We start from the raw sequence: 14,259 nt of genomic DNA on the forward strand, positions 1-14,259 counted from the left end.
ATTATGTGTGGTGAATACCATCATAAAGTTAAGATGTTATTTTTAGTAAAGCATGCGTATTGTGTCAGGAAAAAAGTGGAGTTTAGAAATCGACCAGTCTCTATTTCAATTAATCATATGTTATGTTGTTCACTTTACGCGTTTCTCACTTTATGCAGACGCCCGTGGGTTGAATTAACGCGTAAAGTGAGGTTCACTGTATATCATCGCTGGAGGTGATATTTCAGCAATTAGAACACAAGCGGAGCTTCCTTTATAGCTGAATGCATGAGCAAGATGAGGTCATAATCTTGCATGGAGGCTGGTTTGAGGAGGGACTTTCAAAATAGCAATTAAATGCCAGAGTAGCAACGTGTCCTTCTAATATTACTTATAAAATTATTAGATGTTTAATTACTTATATGTTGGCCTGGCAGATTGGCTAGGAATTAACATACCTAGGTAGCATTCCTGAGCGTCACATTCAGAGCATTGAACAAAAAACCCTAACCATTCTGAAAACCGAAAAATTCCAAATCGAAACTCTCTATTTAGGATTTCGGTTAAAGGATTATTAACCTGTAATACATTATAGTACTTTTAATTTCCAAGTATATTAATTTTAAAAATACAGAAGACATCAAAACTATACCAATCACGGATATTCCTGACTCTCCCTTAAAAAAAAGAACAAGCAACTGGTACTCTCTCCCTCAGCCCTACCAAAATAGCCCAATGACATCTTTCTTGTTTATTCTCTTCCAATTTCTCCTTTAACTGGTATTTTTTACTTCATATTGCCTACATCAGATAAACTACAGTAATTGAGGTTAGACACTGTTATAAATTTGATTACGGGGCAGCAGGATGCCGTTAGAACCACCTGACCTACCAACAGTGTTGCAAGTCAGACACAGCATTTTTTTTTACATTTTGGTGTCTCCATTTCTGTTAATTTTTTTCTGTGGGGTTTGCAATAGTAAACTGTTTACCTACAGTGATAGCAAAACTATTTGGGAAAAATCTCAATAACCAATGCTGAAGAATATTCAGGCAATCGCGTTTACAAATCCGTGTATGCTAAACCGGCGTATGTTAAGAGCCCGACTGTATATTATTTCTCACTATTGATTTTTTGTTCAATTTTTATTTCTTATTAGTTCTTTGTTATTATTATTAATGTTACAATACAATATTATTGTATTATTGTTACCTGTATCATTATTATTTTATTTTTTAATTGTGTATTTTATTATAAATTCTACTTACTATAGATTTGTTGTTATTACAGGTATTATTATCATTATGATTATTATTATGATTATATGATTATTATTATTATAATTATTATATATTATTATATATGTATTATATATTATTATTATTGTTGTTGTTGTTGTTGTTTATTTGTGATGTGGGTCAATGACCTGTCGGGTAAGACTAATCCCCGAAAAAAAGTGAAAATAAAAGTTGGGGTTAATCTGTTATGGTATATATTAAGATCGTGCTTTATTAACTTTATTATAATATTTGTGAAAGTTGTTTTTCATTTTGCAGGTTAGTGGACAAGATTTGTGATACTTGATGCAAGTTTAAACTTCAAAAACTTGAGATCTTTATTTGAAAGTCACCTGGAAGCAGGAGAAGAAAAGATGAAACAGGATGGATCTCTCAAAATGATATAGCAACTAAGGATGAAAATACAGATAAGTTGTTTGAAAATATTGTGAGTGGAAGGGAATTAATAAGGAGTCAACAGCTAGTAGAAGTAAAAATACTACTACTCAATCATTCCCAAATTTTATCATAAACTTCCTCCCGAAGATGATCAGCTGCTTCAGAAGTTACGTGAGGTCGCGTGCTGTGTTCTGCAGAGGAGAAGTAGAGAACTGTTGAATAATGATGAACTGAAGAACCTGTGGATGCTCCTGACAAGCATCAGTCTCCAGAATCTTGGAGGTGAAGAACAAATGATCAATTATGATGACTTTTTGAAGGTAGCACAACAAGCTGGACCAAAATGTAAACAATAATCCAGCCATCCACATTCTGCAAGTTGTTGCAGAATGATCCTTTAATCATCTCCATCATGAACTTCTTCAACTGTGATGAGGTGTGGCTCCACCAGACCAGGATCGGACTCTAAACTTTATGATGTCTGGGTCAAGGTTATTTAAGAGTCGGACTTGGAGAACTACATCCTGGAGTTAATACCAGCGTTGCCTCAATTAGAGCGGCCTCGACAAGTCCTTCCCACTCATTCTATGTGTGCCTGACTGTCAGAAAGTTCTTCAACTTCTTCCTTGACCCGTCTCTCGATGGTCAGATCAAGATACAAGATATTTTATGCAGCTTCCTCGATGACCTGTTAAAACCGTGAGAGTTACCAAAGATCAACAACAGAACAACTGGTTTCTGCCATCTGCACATAGAGTGTATGGCGTGTATAAAGCCTGGATAAAAGACCACAATGGAATGCTGTCCAAGAAGAACTTTCACGCTACGGTATGGGCACCTTGACTCCTGTCTTCATAGATCCAAGTCTTCCAAAGAGTGTCTGTGTCGATGGTGAGATGGACTATAAAAACTTACCTCGACTTGTCCTGGCTCTGGAAAACAAAAAGAACCACAAGCTTTACACTATTTCTTCAAATCCTTAATAATGATAACAAAGGACACTTAAATGTGTTCCTCAACTACTTCTTCAGGTCCATCCAGGAGCAGATCGTCAACAACCAAGAACCTGTCAACCGGGATGTAAAGGATAGAAATAATTCGACATAGGTGAAACCTGCTGATCATGCATGATAACTCTACATGATCTCCATAAATTGGTCAGGCTGATGTGGTTAGTAGTATCCTCATTGACCTTAATGGATTTTGGACATATGAGAATAGAAGTTCTTGTGGCAGACAGTAATGAAGAACCTGCTCAAGTATGACTCCATGCCAACATATAAATTCATTACAGATATTGTATCTTTTCATTTTTTATTATATTGTAAGTTGAAATTTGAAAAAAAATTTAGATTTGATATTTGTGGATAATTTTTCTTAAACTCAAAAATTTATTCAATTATAATCTTCAGCTTATAAATAAAGATGAAAGTTATATGAAATTTTGATTATTCAGGATAAAACAACATTGCCGAATGAGATGAAATTTATTTTTTATATTACTGAAAACAACAACCTTTCTATAGAGGAACCATATTCTGTACAATAATGCAGTCATAAAACAATTTACAGTACAATACACTATCATCATTGTTTATACAATGTGTATTTAATGCTGCACTGACATATGTCCCATAACCCTGCCCTCCCATCCTTCTCACCTTGTCCCCACCTCCATTTAGCCCCACACCCTTTGGACCCACACTCCTTTACCCACACCTTTATTCACACCCTTATTTACATCCTTGGTCACATCCTTGGACCCCACATCAATGGCCCACATCCCCTTGGACCCCTCCTTATTTACCTTTGGCCCCACCAACATCCTGGCCCCACACACCTTATTTACACATCCTTGGTCTCCACACACCCTTATTCACACCCTTATTTACACCCTTGCCTACACACACCTTGGCCCCACACCACCTTATTTACATCCTTGGACCCCACACATCCTTGGACCCACATCCTGAACATCCATTACCCACCTTGGTCCCCACACCTTGCCCCCACACCTTATTCACACCCTTTGCCCCCACACACACTGGCCCCATATTGACCGTGTCGTATTTTTCTATTTACATATAACATGCTTCTATGTTGTTCCTCATCTCCCCACCCCCATCTCACCCCATCTCCCCCCCATCTCCCACACCCCCATCTCCCACCCCCCATCCTCACCCCCATCTCCCACACCCCATCCCCACCCCTCATCTCTCCCACACACCCCCATCTCCCCTACACCCCCATCTCCCACACACCCCATCTCCACACCCCTCATCTCTCACACCCCCACTCACCTCCTCATCTCTCCACACCCCCCCATCTCCCCACACCCTCATCTCCCACCCCCCCATCTCTCACACACCCCATCTCCCACACCCCCCATCTCCCACCCCATCTCCCACCCCCCATCTCCCCACACCCCCCCATCTCCCCACCCCCCATCTCCCCACCCCTCATCTCTCCCACATCCCCATCTCCCCACCCCCCATCTCCCACCCATCTCCCCACCTCATCTCTCACACCCCCATCTCCCCCACACCCCCCACCCACCCCACCCCCCATCTCCCACACCCCTCCCCCCCCCCATCTCCCACCTCATCTCCCACACCCCATCTCACCCCATCTCCCCACCCACCATCTCCCACCCCCATCTCCACCCCTCATCTCTCCACACCCCCCATCTCCCACACCCCCATCTCCCACCCCCCATCTCCCACACCCTCATCTCTCACACCCCATCTCCCACCCCATCTCCCACCCCCATCTCCCACCCCTCACTCTCCCTCACACCCATCCCACCTCACCACCCTCATCTCTCCCTCCCCATCTCCCCCCCACCTCGCAGGGAGTGGAGATATAGAAAGGAGGTGTGTGGAAGACAGAGGTGTGGAAGATGAGGAGGTGTGTGTGTGGGAGGGTGTGTGGAAGATGGGGAAGGAGGTGGGAGGATGGAGATGAGGGGTGTGTGAAGATGAGTGGAAGGGGTGTGGGAAATGGGAAGGTGTGTGAGAGTTGGGGGTGTGGGTGTGTGGGAGAATGGGTGTGGAAGGAGAGTGTGTGAGATGGGGGTGTGTTGGGGAGGTGGGGTGGGAAGGAGGGGAATGGGGTGTGGGGGGTGTGTCAGAGGATGGGGTGTGTGAATGAGTGAGTGTGAGAGGATGGGGGTATGTCAGAGGATGGGGGGTGTGTCATAGGGATGGGGGGTGTGTCAAGGATGAGGTGTGTCATAGGATGGGGGTGTGTCAGAGGATGGGGGTGTCAGAAGATTGGGGGTGTGTCAGAGAGGTGGGGGTGTGTCAGGGATGGTGAGTGTGGGGGATGGGTGTGTGTGAGAGATGGGGGGGGGTGTCTCAGAGGGATGGGTGTGTCAGAGGGATGGGGGGGTGTGTCAGAGGGATGGGGTGTGTCAGAGGATGGGGGGTGTCAGAAGATGGGGGTGTGTCAGAAGGGATGGAGGTGTGTCAGGGGGAGGTGGTGTGAGGAAGGGATGGGGGTATGCAGAGGGATGTGAGAAGGGATGGGTGTGAGGATGGGGTGTGTGAGAGGTATGGGGGTGTCAGAAGAGATGGCGGTGTGTGAGAGGGATGGGGAGTGTGAGAGGATGGGGGTGTGTGAGAGGGATGGGGTGTGTCAGGATGGGTTGGTTGTGAGAGGGATGGGGGTGTGTGAGAGGGATGGGGGTGTGTCAGAGATGGGGGTGTAGGAAGGGATGGGGTTGTGTCCAGAGAGATGGGTGTGTGTCAGAGAGGGATGGGGAGGTGTTTCAGAGATGGGGATGTGTGAAAGGATGGGGTGTGTCAGAGATGGGCGAGTGTGAGAGGGATGGGGGGAATGGAGAGGGATGGGGGTGTGTGGGGAAGGATAGGGGTGTGAGAGGGATAGTGGGTGTGTGAGAGATGGGGTGTGTCAGATGGGGGTGTCAGAGGGATGGGGTGTGTGAGGAGGGATGGGGTGTGTGAGGAGGATGGGGTGTGTGAGAGGGATGGGGGGGGTGTGTCAGAGGGATGGGGGGGTGTGTGAAGATGGGGTGTGTGAGAGGATGGTGGTGTGTGAGAGGGATGGGGGGGTGTGTCAGAGGGATGGGGTGTGTCAGAGATGGGGGTGTGTCAGAGATGGGGGGTGTGAGAGGGATGGGGGTGTGTCAGAGATGGGGGTGTGTGGAGAGGGATGGTGATGTGTGGGGGGATGGGGTGTGTGAGAGAGAGGGATGGGGTGTGAGGAGGGATAGGGGTGTGTCAGAGGGATGGGGGTGTGTCAAAGGGATGGGGGTGTGTCAGAGATTGGGGTGTGTGAGAGGGATGGGGGTGTATCAGAGATGGGGGTGTGTGAGAGGGATGGGGTTGTGTGAGGAGGATGGGGGTGTGTGAGAGGGATAGGGGTGTGTGAGAGGGATAGGGGTGTGTGAGGAGGGATGGGGTGTGAGAGGGATGGGTGTGTGTGAGGGATGGGGGTGTGTCAGAGATGGGTGGTGTGAGGAGGATGGGGGTATGGGGAGAGATGGGGGTGTGTGAGAGGGATGGGGGTGTCTCAGAGATGGGTGAGTGTGAGAGGGATGGGGGTGTGTGGGAGGGTATGGGGGTGTGTGGGAGGGATGGGGGTGTGTGGGGAGGGATGGGGGTGTGTGGGAGGGATGGGGTGTGTGGGAGGGATGGGGGTGTGTGAGGGATGGGGGTGTGTGTGAGAGGTATGGGGGTGTGTCAGAGGATGGGGTGTGTCAGGAGATGGGGGTCTGTGAGGGGATGGGGGTGTGTCAGAGGATGGAGGTGTGTCAGAGATTGGGGTGTGTAGAGAGGGATGGGGTGTGTCAGAGATGGGTGAGTGTGAGAGGGATGGGGTGTGTGTGAGGGATGTTGAGAGAGGATGGGGTGTCTCAGAGTTGGGGGTGTGTGTGAGAGGGATGGGGATGTGTCAGAGGGATGGGAGGAGAGGATGGGGGAGAGGGATGGGGTGTCAGAGATGGTGTAGAGATGGGGTGTGTGAGAGGGATAGGGTATGTGAGAGGATGGGGTATGTGGAGAGGGATGGGTGTGTGAGAGGGATGGGGTGTTCTCAGAGTTGGTGGAGAGGGATGGGGATGTGTCAGGAGGGATGGGAGTGTGAGAGGGATGGGTGTGTGAGAGGATGGGGTGCCAGAGATGGGGTGAGTCAGAGATGGGAGGGAGAGGATAGCAGAGATGGGGTGTGTGGGGAGATGGGGGGTGTGTGAGAGGGATGGGGTGGTGAGAGGGATGGGGGTATGTGAGAGAGGGATGGGGTGTGTGGGAGAGGGATGGGGGTGAAGGGGAGAGGAAGGTGGTGAGAGGGGATGGGGGTGTCCCAGAGAGTTGGGGGGTGTGAGAGGGATGGGGGTGTGTCAGAGATGGGGTGTGTGAGAGGGATGGGGGTGGTGAGAGGGATGGGGCAATGTGAGGGATGGGGGTGTGTGAGAGGGATGGGTGTGTGAGAGGAAGGGTGTGAGGGAGGATGGGGTGTGTCAGAGATGGGGGTGTGTGAGAGGGATGGGGGTGTGTCAGAGATGGGGATGTGTGAGAGGGATGGGGGTGTGTCAGAGGGCATTAAAACTGTCCTCTTGTTCTTTGTTCCACTTATAGTCTATGTCCTTTTTGAGGAGTTTAGTGAGTGGTGAGGCTAACTTGGCATAACCTTTATTGAAAGAACGGTAGTATCCTGATTATCCCAGGAAACTATGAAGTTGATCTGCAGTCTTGGGACAAGGAAACTGCTTCACTGCCTTTACCTTACAATCTACTGTGTGTACTGCTGCCACCCACAAGCTAAGTGTCTGTTGCCAACAACATTTTTTACTCACTTTGTGAATAAGTTGATGTTATTCATTTGGGTGAATATTTATATAAAGCAAAGGTGCTGTTACAAAGAGCAAGGGGAGGTGTGAGAGGGATGGGGGGTGTGGAGGAGCAGGGGTTATGTAGGGGCCAAGGGTGTGGGGGGCCAAGGGGTGTGTGGGGCCAAGGGGTGTAAGGGAGGAGGGCCAAGGTGTGTGGGGGGCCAAGGGGTGTGTGGGGGCCAAGGGGTGTGTGGGACCAAGGGATGTGTGAACAGGGGGGTATCAAGGGGCCAAAGGGTGTGTGGGGGCCAAAGGGTGTGTGGGGGCCAGGGGTGTGAGGCCAAAGGTGGGGCCAAGGTGTGTGTAAAAAGGGGTGGGGCAGGGGTGTGTGTGGGGCCAAGGGGTGTGTGAGGGCCAAGGGGTGTGTGAGGGCCAAGGGGTGTGTGGGGACCAAGAGATGTGGGGACCAAGAGATGTGGGGCCAAGGGGTGTGTGTGGGGACCAAGGGCGTGTGAGGGGCCAATGGGGCTGGCGATGTAAAGGAAGGTGTAAAGGGATGTGGGGGCCAAGAGGTGTGTGGGGCCAAGAGGTGCACAAGGTGTGTGGGGCCAAGGGTGTGTGAGGCCAAGGGGTGTGAGGCCAAGGTGAGGCCAAGGGACACAAAAGGGGTGTGTGGGGCGAAGGGCCAGGGGCCAAGGATGTGTGGGGCCAAGGGGGTGTGTGGGGGCCAAGGGATGAGTGGGGGCCAAGAGGTGTGTGGGGGCCAAGGGTGGGGCCAAGGGTGTGTATGGGGCCAAGGGGTGTGTTGGGGGCCAAGGGCGGGGCCAAGGGGTGTGTGGAGACCAAGGTGGGGCCAAGGGGTGTGGAGACCAAGGGGTGGGGCCAAGGGGTGGGGGACCAAGGTGTGTGGGGACCAAGGGATGTGTAAGGGGTAAATAGGGCTGTGGGTACCAAAGGGTGGGAAGGTGTGTGGGTACACATGCCTCAATTTACTTAAATATCCAGGTTCTAGGAGTAACCAAACAAAAAAGTTTAGTAAATTAAAAGGAATAAAAATAAATAGTAAACCTTAAGAATTTAATTAAATATTAACACAATAAAGAGCCTCGGGATGTCACAACAAATTGATTCACCATCGAAACTTTTAAGACACAAATGATACTAAACATCGAAACATCAAAAGAATAAAAATAAAGCATTGGATTACGTTAACACTGCATAAACATATAAAACCAAACACTGAAATTAACTAACATGAAACACTGAATTACTTAAATGTATCTAAGCAAATACTGATGGACATAAATAGGTACTCACATTGGTGGCGACAGGTACAACACAAATAAATTAGGTATAAGTAACAGGTGACAAGAGTCACTCAAAGGATGTGAACTGTATGACAAAGGACTGTCCGCTCGTTGGTGGACTACTATATATACAGTGAGTCTTATAACGCTGCGGTTTGATAATTAATTTGCTCTAACCGATTTATGAATTCGAACAATATTTGTATAACGACGCTTTTTGCTATAACGATTTTGCTTACTATTTCCAATTTTGTGGTATTAACTGAATATGGTAAAGAAGAATATCTCCAAAAAGCATTCTGATGATAGAATTCGGTGATTATCGTAAAAGAAAGGATATAACATTTGAAGAAGCTTGATGTTATCAACCTCAAAATCACCCTTTCCCCATCAAGTTACATCCATATTTTTCAAGTAAAGTGTTAAATTTACTGTATGATTTCATTATTAGATATGAATGTAACATTTATTTAGACTGTGCTATCCTTGTGTAGGCTAACTACTAAATTTTTCGATTTCGAGTAATCTGCACCTAACCTATTTTCTCCATAAGCCCTGTTATTTCTATTTGCGATTTTCTATAACACGATATTTTACAAGAACACAATTCGCTGTATAGCAGAACTACCTAGATGGCCTTTCCTCTACCAGCAATCGGCCGGTGGATCGTTTAACGATGCAGATGGTCGTTAGAGAACAAAGAATGCTTGGTACAATACTAAATGAAGAAATAAGATGGGCTTGAACAAATAATAACAGTTAAAACCTTAACAGCACAGGGTAAGGTGACTAGATTATATAATAGTAAATATATCACATCATTACAGGAATAATATGGATGAAACCAGTCTGCTCTGGAAGAAAATGCCCAAAAGGACATTCATCACCAGAGATGAAGCTTCTTTACCGGGGCATAAACCCATGAAGGACCGTCTCACTCTATTGCTTGGTGCCAATGTTTTAGGGGATTTCCGACTGAAGCCAATACTTGTCTACCACTCTGAGAACCCCAGGGTGTTCAAGCAACAAAAGGTGGTAAGAGGACAACTTGGTGTTTATTGGAAGTCCAACTGTAAGGCATGGGTAACGAGACAGCTCTTTAATGAATGGGCTGTTGAGGTGTTTTGCCCTGCTGTGAAAAGCTACCAAACCACCAATAAACTTCCTTTAAAGGCTCTTCTCCTTAGGGATAATGCCCCTGGTCATGACCTTGAACTTGCCAGCACTTTGGAGGCTCGATTTGACTTTGTCAAAGTGTTGTTTTTGCCTCCCAACACTGCATCAATTATGCAGCCAATGGACCAAAATTGTAATCAACAACTTCAAGAAGCTGTACATGAAGAAAATGTTCAGGAGGTGTCATCAGGCAACTTCCACTGATCCTGATCTAACACTGGCACAGTTCTGGAAGACGCAATACAACATCCTAGAGGCTGAAAAATTGATCGTGTCATCATGGCAAGAAGTCTCCATTCGATCCTTGAATTCTGCATGGAAAGCACTGTGGCCAACAGCAGTCCATGACTTTGAGGGATTTTAGGCAGTGTCCTTCTGGGGTGGAACTGTGAGTACCTGTTTCTTGTCTGTGACAACCAGCTGTTTACTTTCTTTGACAACTAACTGCATAACCTGTTCTGACAGGAAACTGAAGAGTTCCTCTTTGTTGTCACTGTTGCTGAGAAAGTTTTGCCAGTTGCTAGGTAGAGGACCAGAGGCAGTGATGCGTCTTCGAATGCCCTTGCCACGGTTACATCTTACTGTTGCTTTTAGGCTCCCAGATTTCAGGTAGCAATCCCATACCAGGTCAAGTTGAGATCGATATTCAAGCTGTGATTCAATATAGGGAATGAATACAGCTGTGCTGTATTCTTGAAATGTCCTACTGCCTCCTGGCTTCAACATTTCCACAACGGCAGGTCCATCGAGTATAAGTGAGATGACATGTGGAGGGTCAGTGATCTTGTCAGCAAGCTGTTCAAGGGGTGTGAGTAAGTCAGCCTTCTTGCTGAAGCGGAGTTTCCCATTACTGGAGAGTGCTGGTGGATAGGCCCGGTTTTCATGCTTGAAGAAATCGTCCAAATCACCCACTCTTGTTTAACAGGCTATGAAGAGTCCAGAGTCGTCTTTGCGAAGGCTAGTTGCTGCTTACTCCTAGTTGGAGACTTGGATTTCATAGAACTGAATAGTGTTAACTTGTTGAGCTTAATAGTGTCACCAATAGGCTTAGATTTGTCTTCAAGGCGTTCTCTTACATATGAATGGAATTGTTCTCGTCCAAGCTTGACAACATTTTGCACACTCTTCACGGCTTTTGGACACAAGATTTCCTTTGTATGAAGAACCATGAGGTCAGCACTTTCTTCTTCAAATGGGTTTCCCATTTATTCCATGACAAGTGTAAGTGCTTCCACATCCTGAAGAAACTTGTCCTGCATCATGTTGGTTTGCTCATGATGGTGGAAGTTAGCCTTGGTTTCCTCAGCTTTCCGCGATGATTCAAATTCAGCAATGACCCGTGCTACTTATGGACCTGCAACCATCCACCGTCGAAGTGCACTAGGGTTTCCAGTCAAACATACTGTACCACCATCACCTTTGATGCAGGCATTGTTCTGCTCATGGGCCTCGTCTAGTGCCATTGCAGAAAAATGGCGGGCTGTCTTTTTTGCAGTGAAATGTCCAGCTTGAAACTTTGCAGCCACATCAGGATGCTTGTCCGAGAGCTCTGTCATGTCCTTCAGGTGGACTGGAACCCACTGAGAATAGGTGCTCCCCAACTTACGACGGGGTTAAGGACCCAAATCCAGGTCGTAAGTCCGACATAGATAAAAAAATAAAATAAAAAATAAATTAAAAAAAATTCAAATTTAAATTTTTTTTTTTTTAAATCTACAATGAAATACAGTACACTAAATGTAATAAATAATGAGGAATGGATACAGTACAGTAAGAGTAATAAATAATGAGGAATGGATACAGTGTGACTGAGCACTTACCTTAACCCTTTAGGTGCGTAATTAAATTTCACGCCGGTTCCTGAAAAGTGTCAATTATCCTGCCAAAAATGAATTTCATATAATCACATTTTCTATATATTTTTCCTAGAGAACTTTTAGTATATTTTCCAAATCTGGAACAAAAATTCACATATGTGTGCAAATTTTAGAGAAAAAATGACATTTATACCGAAAAATGCAGGAAATTGGTATAAATCAATGTCTGGTATATGGCAAATAAATTTAATCAATTTGGTTACTAAACAGCAAATTTAGATATGTATTACATATTCAGATAATATCAAACAAAATAGTACAAAAATAAGCTATATTGCATTCAGGAAATACTCAGATGACGAAGTCATCATGTTCAACTATGGCTGAAGCTGTAGCTTTCCATAAAGCTGTTGCTGAACCTGAAGTTATTATTGAAGCTGCTTATGATGCTGAATTTGATAATGTAGCTGAAGTTGACGGCTTAGGCATTCAAATAATAAAGCTGTCGAAAGAACCTTGCACAGCTGCTTTCTTTTCTCATTATACATCTTTGTGTAGAGGTCATTTGCGGTTTTTTAAATTTTAATGCTTTGTTCTGTTAATGGATCCACTTTAGAAAATATGTTCATTGCCTGCTCCATTTAATATCCACAGACCTCTCACCTTTTTCATATCGTTTCAACACATCTAGTTTCTTGGCTAAGTTTATACACTTTCTATTAACTTTTGAAACACTTGCTCTCTTGCTCATGTTAAATAGGGATGCAAAAATGCTGTAAGAAACCTGAGAAAGTTTTTCTCCTTTTCCTGTTCAGATGCGTGAAAACAAAGGGCCCACCAGCTGCGATTGTTTATACAGTGATCCCTCGGTTAACAAGCACAATCCGTTCCAGCAGGTTGCTCGTAAACCGAAAAACTCGTTAACCGAAACCATTGTTTCAATGGGTTTTGGGTAATTGGTTCCAGCTCACCGAAAATTGCCTAAATTCAACAAAAAAGGTTGGAATGTACACTTACTTTGAGGTGTTTATGTAGAAGGCTCCTGGATGATGATGATGATGTGAATTTGAAGTGGGAGGTGCAGGAGAAGGGAGAAGAGAAGGAAGTGGAGGTGGAGGAGAAGCATTTTACTGCTTCTTGGAAGGTGAGTCACCTTCCATGAAAAAGGCAGGCACCTCTGGACTGACAGATTCTCCACCAGAAACATTCACTCTCCTTCTTGAATTGGAAGGCTGAGGGCTAGCATCATCATCTCTCCTTCTTGAAGTGGAAGGCTGAGGGCTAGCATCTTGTTCCCTCTGCCTTTTACTGAAGAAAGTGTCAATTGTGGTCTGTGGGGCATCTCTCCTCCTCATCATTAACTTATGTTTAAAGAAGGAGACCATTGTGTCCTCAACATAACACAAAGTTCGTTCAGACTTTTCCACATGTGGGTGCCTTGAAGCCAGTTTCCTGAACTTCTCCCAGTAGTAAATGACATCTTTTAACTCTGAAGTTGACATATGGTCATCACTTTCCTTTTCTTCCTCACCATTGTCAGCCTCTAACATCTCATCCAGTTGCTTCAAGTCATCAGGAGTAAATTCCTCCTCATGAGACATCACAAGCTCTTCCACATCCTCCTCCTCCACTTCAAGGCCAAATGACTGACCAATGGACACAATCTCCTGGTCCAACTCTGTTTCTTCCTCAAATCCCTCAAAGTCATGGACTGCTGTTGGCCACAGTGCTTTCCATGCAGAATTCAAGGATCGAATGGAGACTTCTTGCCATGATGACACGATCAATTTTTCAGCCTCTAGGATGTTGTATTGCGTCTTCCAGAACTGTGCCAGTGTTAGATCAGGATCAGTGGAAGTTGCCTGATGACACCTCCTGAACATTTTCTTCATGTACAGCTTCTTGAAGTTGCTGATTACAATTTTGGTCCATTGGCTGCATAAATGATGCAGTGTTGGGAGGCAAAAACAACACTTTGACAAAGTCAAATCGAGCCTCCAAAGTGCTGGCAAGTTCAAGGTCATGACCAGGGGCATTATCCCTAAGGAGAAGAGCCTTTAAAGGAAGTTTATTGGTGGTTTGGTAGCTTTTCACAGCAGGGCAAAACACCTCAACAGCCCATTCATTAAAGAGCTGTCTCGTTACCCATGCCTTACAGTTGGACTTCCAATAAACACCAAGTTGTCCTCTTACCACCTTTTGTTGCTTGAACACCCTGGGGTTCTCAGAGTGGTAGACAAGTATTGGCTTCAGTCGGAAATCCCCTAAAACATTGGCACCAAGCAATAGAGTGAGACGGTCCTTCATGGGTTTATGCCCCGGTAAAGAAGCTTCATCTCTGGTGATGAATGTCCTTTTGGGCATTTTCTTCCAGAGCAGACTGGTTTCATCCACATTGAACACTTGCTGTGGAAGATAATTCTTTTCATCTATCAGTTCCTTAAACTCCACTGCAAATTTTGCTGCTCCTTCTCTATCTGCACTGGCAGCTTCACCATGCCTAACGACACTA

At 45.7% G+C, this 14,259-nt stretch overlaps 1 pseudogene; it reads left to right on the plus strand.

The window, feature by feature from the left end:
• The first annotated feature begins 1,606 nt into the window (after positions 1 to 1,606).
• Positions 1,607 to 2,921, plus strand: LOC121865954 (annotated as a pseudogene).
• The last annotated feature ends 11,338 nt before the right edge of the window (positions 2,922 to 14,259 follow it).

The sequence above is a fragment of the Homarus americanus genome, unplaced genomic scaffold (assembly GCF_018991925.1).
Source record: "Homarus americanus isolate GMGI-L3 unplaced genomic scaffold, GMGI_Hamer_2.0 scaffold25612, whole genome shotgun sequence".
Lineage (NCBI taxonomy): Eukaryota > Metazoa > Arthropoda > Malacostraca > Decapoda > Nephropidae > Homarus > Homarus americanus.